The following is a 10,227-nucleotide window of genomic DNA, read 5'->3' on the forward strand; positions in this document are numbered from 1 at the left end:
CTTGCACTTATCCACATTGAACGCCATCCTGTTGTCTCCTGCCCACTTCCATAGTCTGTCCAGATCCTTTTGCATCTGGAGTACCTGCTCCTCAGTTGTGGCCACTGCTCCAGTTTTAGTGCCGTCTGCGAATTTGACCAGCAGACTGTTCACCCCTTCTTCCATGTCGTTAATGAAAAAATTAAACAGGATCAGCCCCAGGACAGAGCCCTGGGGTACCCCACTTGTTATTGGCCGCCATCCCGATGATTCCCTGCTAATGGTTACCTTCTGCTTTTGGTCAGTCAACCGTGCCCTAATCCACTGGACAGTGCTTTGGTGTATCCCAAACTACTACTCTTGAAGACTACTTTTTGACTTGGAGTCCAGCATTGCCAAGAATGTGGGTAATTTCCTCATCCACCCACTTAACTTAGTGAAGGTTGGAGCATCTCCAGTTGATTTCAGCACTAAAAGAATCTTTTATCGGGCTAATCCCCCACATCCATTAACTTGTGCATTTGAATGATGGTAACCCTCAATAAAATTGTCCTTGTGGTGTTGTCCTCTTCAATGGTTTCTTAATGTGATCCCTTTGGGTGGGAATAACTTTCTTAGCCATTGTCCTTTATTATACAATGTCAAAAGATTCCTTATGAGGGTGTGGGTCTTCTTGAAATGTTTGGAAGTTTATACATTGGTCTTCTGAGAGCATATTAGCATATACCATCTGCAGTCAGTGTTAAAACTATAGGGTTAGATGGAAGCAGCTTCCACTTGGTTCCATCATTTTTTGTTTCCAACTTGTAGCTCAGTATAATTGTCAATTACTGGATATGGACCAATAGTCTGAGTCAGGATAAGGAAATGGCCTATGTTTTTGAGCATTGCAGGACTTGTGGAAGCTGGAATTAGCAGTATTTCTTCCCTCTCTGTAAGTGGACATCATTGGCTCAATGTAGCTTTCCCAACTAACTCCAGCTGAAGACTATTTATACAACGCTTGTTCATGCGTGTATAGACATTTGCATATAAAATCGGCACATTTTCCTAAACTGCATCATGCTTCTGACAGGACTGAGATAAAGGTCAGCCTTAATTTCCTATCAAGTCTGTGTGCTGCAACTTCCCAATAACACTGCATCAGAAGTTAAACTGATAAAGACCATGTATTGACTATGAGCTCTGAAAAAGTCACAAGTGCATGTTTAGTGCACACACAGGATTCTGTGGAAGTAGTTTAAAATTAGTGGAATAAATCTATAGTTTGCTTAGCTACCATCAGTCGAAACAAGATCATCAACTAAAATGAAGCTTAAAGGGGGAAATAAAGTGAAGATGTGCAGTGCATCATCTTCTGCTTTCTAATTAGATCTAAGAGTACACAGATGCTTTATATATGAGCATAGTACCAACTCTCACTCAGTTTGTGTATGAAAGCTGTATCTGATTAGAACTCATAGAATTTTGTAACATTTGAACTTAGTCTCATTAGATTTATGCAAACACATGAACATATCTTAGGGCACAACCCAGCATAAAAATGATTCTAGGTTGAATTGAGTTAATGGCCTTCAATGTGCTTTCCAAAGCACAGTATTTCCTATCGTGATAGTAGATAATATTAGATGTTCTGGGATACTGAGATACTGATACAAGCCCACTCCATATCTATTTCCCTTCAATTAAATTCCCCCATTCATCATTACTCACAAATCACCTTAACACTTCTTAAATTATTTTCCCAAAGTAATATCCTGCTCAGGTCAACCCCAAATCAATTTACCAAGAATAAAGTGAAGTACCACAAAAGTCCTGTCCCGAATCCATCTATTAACCCACAACATACTAATTTCCTCCCTGTCCCCTGCCCTGTTCCTAAAGAGAAAAAGTTGTATCCATTCTTGAACTATTCCCCTGAACACCATTTACTTTCACTGTCTTGATGAAAAGGTGATATCACTGAGTTTGTAGGATAACAATTATAATTTGACTTTCTGATGGGCAGATTAGCTACTTGTAGTTTTACATGAGGCAATGAAGGCAGAATAATTCTCTGCTCTGCTTTGTTTTCTGCTTTGCTTTGCTTTGCTTATTTATCCTGTGTGAGATTCTCTTGGGAGGTTTAGTGAGCTGAGCTTGGACAGCTGATCACCAGCTGGAAAGATTTTAAATGTCAGGAAAGAAGTGTAGGGTGAACAGGGTGCGGGGAAGAAGGAAGTAGGGGATGAAGCTAGAAGGGCTGATGGAAGATGGTAGACTAAGACCCTAAATATGAAAGCTAAACAGTAGGAAAAAATATGCAAGGATGCTTGACTGAAACATGAGAAGGCAAAATAACTGGGAAAGACAAGACCAGAGAAACAAAGCATGGAAAAGAGCAAGAATGAAAAGACCTGAAAGTATACCTGAAGAAGTGAGTGTCAAAGGGAAGAAAAGAAGCATACATTGAAACGAATAGTTGAAAAGGTCCTGTATAGGAAAACCTGGGCCCAAATTCTGTCTGGCAGAATTGAGAGAATCAAGTGGGACATCATTCTGAGCCTCATGGAAGCTGCTTAAGTCAGGCAGTGCTGCTAACATGTATGACATGAAAAAAGCATGCTTATCAAGGGCATCCCTGTTTTGTTTTTTCTTGTCTTTGGGCTCTGCAGCCTATATTGCAACCCATTATGCAGCCCAGCTCTGATGAATCGAGCCCTACATGAATGCCACATGAACAATATACCTCTTTTATCTCATGTGTAGTAGCCTTTGTTTGTATTGCTGCATATGGCACAGATGAAGGCTGCTGGTTGTATGACCCTTCGCTCCATGAGTGTACACACACTTCATCTTGGCCTACTTTGTCAGACACACCTCAGCATGAAAGGAAGTCCACAATTTCTACAGGGAAAGATTCCATGGAGCTTCCACACATTCTTACTTTCAAGGATAGACCACCATTAGAACAAAAGATGGAACATTAACAAGGGATGATCTCCATAGGAACTACATGTCCCTTTCAACACTAAAACCATGAGGCAAGTTCCTTCTTGGGGTGATCTATGCTATAGTCCCTTCCATTTATGAGGAAACACAATTACAGTACTCATACCAAATGCATTTATCACAGTTGGAGTGCATGCTAATAAAGCATTAGCACAATGACACTATAAACTTGTGTCACACACAAGTACAATTGTCAGAGAAGCTGGGGGAGCTGAAAAGAAGATGCATGCAGGAAAAAAGCCCTGATTCATTTGGTTTCCTCATGCTTGTTTTAGCTCAATTGGCTTTGTGAAGGCATGAAAAACAAAAGGTCAGTGATACGAAAGGAAATAATAATTGAAAGCTCCTCCTACCCCTCACAGAAGCATCACAGAGAAGGAGAAAGGGTGTTGTGGCTTGTTCCTGACCTTCCAACCTCTGTGGACTAAAACCAGTGGAACCAGAAAGCGCCCTCCCCCATTCTCTCCACCCATGAACAAACAATTATCCTTTCTATGCATCATTTCTTGCAAGTTAGTCCTAGTGAAATCAGTATAAAGTATTTGTAAGTAAAATGACTGAAGATAATCTGGTTTGTTTTGAGTAGACATACATTTCAGCTGGTTGTTTCTTGAGCAACCGTACAAAAGAGACAGTCAGGAAGGTTTGAAGAGAAGCCACGTTTTCCCTGATTGGGTAGGAAGTAGCATATGCACATCAAAGAGAGAGAGAGAGGAGCTGGCAGGTTTGTAGATCATGAGTAGCCATGGTGATTTCTTACAGTTCTTGGTCTGTTGTGTCATCTGTACCTGGCTCTGGCATTATGCAAGGTACCTTTGGCTTCCTGGAAAGTACCCTGAAGAGAGGCTTGATGGTCTGTTCTAAAGTTTGCATGCTTGACAGTGGCTTTATACTGATAGGAATCCATGAGATCTGTGGGGGGAAAGGAATGCATTGGATTCCCTGGGTTTGACTCCCTGGACTCTAACGAATTTGCAGCAGTCCTGACCTCATTTCCTGGTGAATGTACTTAGCATTCATGGGATGCTCACAGGGAATTGTGCCCAACGCACTGAGCAAGCCACATCAGGTGCAGTTGCCAATTGGGTGACTGCATCTGACTCTGAAGGTCAGTCTTGGGGAGCTCACAAGGAAAGGAGCCCCATGTGTCTGCTAATAGCCCTCCTCTCTCCTGCACCTGATGCTGAAGAAGGTTGCCAATAATCCAGCCAGGGCTCCATGAGTATTCATAAACTTCCTCTCAGCTCAGCTCATTTTAGATGACTTAGCTGAGCACAAGGGGATAACCATGTATGCTTGGAGCAATAGATTCCAATAGGGTTTGTCCTAACCCTATCCAAATCACCTGGAATCACCTTTTCTCATTGTTGGTATGGAAAAGGAGGTGGAAAAGCAAGTAAAGGACCTTCAGGTTGCTGCCTTTTGCCAATAGGACATTTCCTCTTCCACCCCACAGGCAAAAAGCTAACTGAAACCATACTTCCTAGTCCTTGAACAGTAGTATACATGCAGGACATGCTTGCATATAGTGGGACAAAACCACAACACATAAAAATCCATGATAAAACAGGCATGAAAAAGTCCAGGACGTTTTGGTAGAAATAATGTGAGGAGGGTGTATTGTGGTGAATATCATGTGAGACACCGGTGGATCAGGCATTGCAATGCCAATAAAAGTGCCTAGTGCAGGTTGTCTCCATGTATAGCCCATGATAGTTAAATTATGGAATTCACTGACATAAGAAGTAGTGATGGCCACCAGTCTGGATGGTTTTAAAAGCCACCAGTCTGGATGGCCACCAGTCTGGATGGCTTTAAAGGGGGACTACACAGATTCATGAGAAGCAGGTTATCGGTGGCTACTAGCATTGCTGCCTATGTGCTACCTCCATTATCAAAGGTGGCATGCCTGCCTACACCAGTTGCTGAGGAGCTTGGGCAAGTGGAAATCTCATGCCCATCCAGTCGCTGTGTGAACAAAGTGCTGAACTTGATAGACCATTGGTCTGATCTGCCATGGTTTTGTTATGATATTATTGCTTCAGATATTCACAGGTTTTGTGTGGATTTCCTTTTTCCTTGATCAAAATGGTATCATGATACCTGCCTGAACATTAAATGAAATGCAGCACATGTAATCCAAAATAACATGCTTAATGGAATTTGACTTTTTTCAGGTATTCCTTTGAAAACAAAAAATCTGGAAATTGTTGGAAAGGGTACTAGATTGGCAGTAATGTGCTGTGAAAACCATCACATTTGCAAAACTGCAAAAAGCTTTTCAGGGCCCTGGACTGATTGAAGAAAAGAACAAGCTGCTTTGATTCCAGTTATATTCCATATGGAAACACTCACAGTCCTATTTACAGCAGACTCAGAAGTGATGTATTATAGGTTTCAGAACACCCTTCCCTTGCCACAAAGTCCCTCATGTCACAAATGCCTCTGACTCTTGACAAAATGCACATATTCAATAGCTCCTAAAGGTGTCTCAGCAGGAAAAGTGTGCTGGCAGCTTACTTGACCTTTTCAGTTGGAGTTCTATATGTCACCTATGTGTGTCCATTGAGTTCATTCCTGAAGGTCAAGTCAACAAGGCTGACTGTAAGATGAGAAAAATAGAATCCTTATCTCCTTCGTACCTACTAGAGACCTTTCAGAGACTTCTTGATTTTAGAGTGCTTTCGTGCACCTTTGCAACATTCTATAAAGAAAGATACCAAAGAGGATGAGGAAAGAAGTAAATTGTGACTTTTCCCACTTTATATTACAGTAAGTTCCTCTAGGTCTATAAGTAAGTGCAGCTCCTTTTTCAGGCTGTAATTGTGGTTTTGCATGTTAAAGTTTATTGGCTCTAAAGGACTGCACTCTGTGCATGTTATGGGAATATGAAAGAAATTGAAATGTCTGCTGCAGTCTGCTCTGTTTTGTGCTTGACCTGAGAGACTGGGCCTCCTCACTGAGAGCGATGTCTAAGAAAAAACTGCTTCACTATTTTATTGATGGGAATAAAATCAGGGAGGACTCCATCAAGGCAGTACTGTAATAATGGAGGGACCAATTACCTATACATTGACGATAAATGCATATTCCAGTTCTAACACAGAGGTAAAGCTTTTTGATGTCCTAAATGGCTGTGCCCTAAAGCAGTTAGTCATTTAACCAAACAGAGGGGAGAAAATCCTGGATTTAGTCCTAAGTGGAGCCACCCAGAAGTTAATACAGGATGTAAAAGTTGTTGAGCCAATAGGAAACAGTGACTATTCTAGTATTAGATTTCCTATATGGTTAGGGGAAGGCTGCTAAAGAGGTCAAATTTGTCTTTGATGTCAAAAGAGGAAACTTCTTGAAAGAGAGAGAACTGGTAAAGAAGAAGCTGAAGAGGGGAATCATGAAATTTAAATCACTTCAGATTGAAATTACTCAACAACACTATAATAGAGGTACTGGTAATATGCATACTCCAGGTAAGGAGAGTTAGTACAAAGTCCATGAAATCACCAGCATGGTTAATGCATGGAGTCAAGAATGCTATTAGGGAAAATAAAGCTTCTTTCAAAAAGTGGAAGTTTTGTCCAAATTGGGGGAATTGAGGAAGGGGGACCAGAAAGGACCACAAACTTGCCCAAGGGAGTTGTAAGCAGACAATCAGAAAAACACATTACTTACAACACTATATAATTATTTAAAATTATTTAAATATATCAAAGAAAGAAAGCAGCTGAGAAAGCAGTTGGGTCTCTGGATGATAATGGAATTGAGGGAGCACTGGGGGCAGGAGGGATTAGAAGCTGCAGGGAAACTGAATGAATTATTTTCGTCCGTTCTTAAAGCAGAGGATGAAGACCAGATACCTGTCCCTGAGCTTATGTATTCTGGAAGGGAGTCCAAGGGATTAGGACAAACAGTAGTGACAAAAGACGAAATTCTCAAATGTACTGTCAAACTGAAAGTCAGCAGGTCACCCAGTCCAGATGGTATTCATCCTAGAGTTCTCAAAGAACTAATACATGACATTGCTAACCTTCTTACCAAATATTTAATATGCCCCTAAATCAGCCCTTGAACCAGAGGACTGGAGACTGCACAGTGTAACACCAATTTTCAGAACGTGGGAAATTACAGTCCAGTTAGCTTAACATGTTTCTGAGTAAACATTTGAAAGCATGATTAAAGATGGAATTAGGTAAGCACACAGAGGGACAAACCCTGATAAAAAAGAACAGCATTGATTCCACAAGGAAAAGTTTCATCACACCAACCTATTGGACTTCCTTGACAGTGTCAAAAAGCATGAAGACAGGAGTCATCCCGTAGACACTGTTTACTTGCACTTCCAAAAGTTCATCACCAAAGTCTCCTGAGCAAATTAAGCAGTCATGGACTACAAAGGGGGGAGGGGTCCTCTTTTGTATCAGTAACTGCTTAAAGAGGGTGGGAATACTTTACAACTTCTCCCAATGTAAAAATGTCACCATTGGAGTCTCACAAGGTTCTAAATTAGGATGAATGCTATCAACCTATTCATAAATGATCTGGAATTATGAGTAAGTAGTGAAATAGCCAAGTTTGTTGATGACACTGAGCTGTTTAGGTGGTTAAAACTAAAATGGATTGTGAGTAGTTCCAAAAAGAGATATCCAAGCTGAAAAAAATGGATATCAAAATGGCAAATGCAGTTCAATATAAGCAAATATCAAAGTAATGCATGGTGGAGCAAAAAATCCAAACATTCTGCTGATGGGATTTTGAGCTAGCAATGACTGAGCAAGAAAGGGATCTTGGTGTAGTGGTAGACATCTAAATAAAATGGTGGGCCAGTGCTCAGCTGCTGTGAAGAAGGCAAACTCCATGCTAGGGATAATTAGGAACAGAATAGAAAACAGATGTGCTAATACCTTCCTCTCCTTATGCAAATCTTTGGTATGACCGCACTTAGAATATTGTGTTCAGTTCTGGTCACCTTACCTGAAAAAGGACATAACTGAAAACAGAGAAGGGCATCAACATTGACCAGTGGGCTGAAGCAGCTCCCTATGAAGAGCAGCTACAAAAACTGGGACTGCTTGACATCGAAAACAGTCAGAAAGGGGAGACAGGATATATGTGTTTAAAATAATGCATAGTATGAATAAAGTAGAGAAAGAGACATTTTTCTCTCTCTTCCATAATTCTAGAACCTGGGTTCATCCCTTGAATCTGACTGATAGGAAGTTTAGAACAGATAAAAAGTACTTCTTCATACACTGTATAGTTAAACTATGGAATTTGCTGAAGTGGTGATGGCCAGAAATCTGGATGGCTTTTAACTATGTCTATATAGTACCTTCTTTACCAGAAGCAGCATGACTGCATATACCAGTGGATGGGGTGTTTGGGCAGGTGGAGATGTGCATCCTGCTTGATGATGCTGTGGGCAGCTGGTTTGCCACTATGTGCACAGAATGCTGGACTAGAGGGAACATTGGTCTGATCCAGCATAACATTTCTTATATTTTTATATTCTTACGTTGGTTAACCTATTTTGATGATCATAAGCAATCAAATTTGGACAGTTACAGGCATTCGGTGCAACAAAGAAAGTGACTGAGATGATATTTACTTCTCCATCCTTTTACTTGCATTTTTGCTAGGCAGTTTTTTTCCCCATCTGACAGCAAAATGTCAAGGAAGATAAGAAGACCACTGGGATACCTTATATTCTGGCCTCTTAAAGTCTTTTCCACTTTTTTCCTATCAGAATGGCCCCCTTTTCCACAAGTATGAAGTTACTTCATGAAATCAGAAACCAGTTGGTGAGGCTCCTTCCATGTCAGGCTTGGGAAAAGGCAGAGCTTCAGTTTATAACTTTGAGGTCAAAGCACTGTCTTTGAGCTTAGATCTGGGAATCTGAAATATCCTATGGCCCCTCAGATGCTGCCTAGAGGGCATGGGATGGTTTCCAAATGCCTTTATTGTATAGGAAACATCAATATCTAGATTATGGTACCTTACAAACTTTAGCTATTATCTATGTACTCTAAAACTGTACACAATAAAGAATGAAAAGAAGGAATAATGAACTGGTGATGTCTCCTTTTTAACTTCAGTTTGCCTATTAAATATTTACAACTGTCTATACTAAAACATGTTAGAAATTCACTTCATTATTTTCCTTAAAATTTCACAATTTTATTTACTCCTTTTTGATCAACAGCTGCTTTGATTCATTAAAGCTTAAGAACAGAATGAATTTCTGCCAACACCCATAGAAAGAAGACAAGACAAGAAAAGGAATGTCATCACTCAACAAGCTTAAACATATAGGCATCTGCTGTAAGAGTTATTTGTCAGAATTAATTGGTTCTATTTTCTCTGCTTCTGCTCTCCAAACAGATCTATGGATATGAGTGCATGGATGGATAAGCAGGATTCTGCCTATTCCCTTTACTCTGGGCCCACTCAGTGTAAGGCCTGTAAGTGTGCAAGATGCACACACAAATTTCTTTCTGTGTAATCAGGAACCAATGCAGGCATGCAAAAATTAGGACTACGGGTGCTGTGCAGCTTCTATTCAGCTGAATGCAGAGAGGGCCAATCTCCCTGCCTCCTTCTTTATACCTGTCACTGTACTATTTCTTTAGAGCCTAGCTTTCCATGAAGGAGCTAGAGGCTACTTATATTGTCCTCTGTTCCTCCATTTTGTCTTCACAACAACCCTGTGAGATAGGTTGGTCTGAGAGAAAGTCACCCAAGGAACTTCATCTCTGATTGAAGACTTTAACCTTGGACTTCCCAGTCTAAGTCTGACACTCAGACTACTACATCAGCTCTAATAATATTTCATATGAACAAAACTACCATCTGTACGTTTCAGGTAAAAGAAATCATGTATGAAACTTCAACTAGGACTGATTGGCTGATTGGCTAAGACATTTGCAAAAAGTGGAAGAATGTTCCCTAAACAAAAAGTGTTCTTGCATCACAGTTGACACATACTCTGTTGAGTTTCTGTTGTGAGTTACAATTATAGCTATCATCAATGACTCTGCATTTAGGAATGTTCCTCCAAAAAAGCATCCAATCCTTCAAAATAGCACAAAACAACACACAGCTGGCACATTTCAAGGAGGTTAACCAAACTGGCATATGCTCACTGTGGATTGCAATGAAGAGCATGGCTATGGATACTTGTATCCAAGCAAGGGCAAAATCTGAGTGATGTTATTAAGAAGAGGAGGAGGAACAGGAGCAGCAGGAGGAGGAGATTCTATTTTT

At 40.5% G+C, this 10,227-nt stretch overlaps 1 long non-coding RNA gene across 1 annotated transcript in view; it reads right to left on the minus strand.

Moving 5' to 3' along the window:
* Window positions 1-7,612, minus strand: part of LOC123023718 — a 17,054-nt gene extending 9,442 nt beyond the window's left edge. Inside the window, exon 1 of the long non-coding RNA XR_006414783.1 lies at window positions 7,491-7,612. This is a non-coding gene — a long non-coding RNA (uncharacterized LOC123023718). The remainder of the gene's footprint in view (window positions 1-7,490) is intronic.
* Window positions 7,613-10,227: the final 2,615 nt, after the last annotated feature.

This window comes from Varanus komodoensis, unplaced genomic scaffold, assembly GCF_004798865.1.
Source record: "Varanus komodoensis strain SLA01 unplaced genomic scaffold, ASM479886v1 scaffold21, whole genome shotgun sequence".
Taxonomy (NCBI): domain Eukaryota; kingdom Metazoa; phylum Chordata; class Lepidosauria; order Squamata; family Varanidae; genus Varanus; species Varanus komodoensis.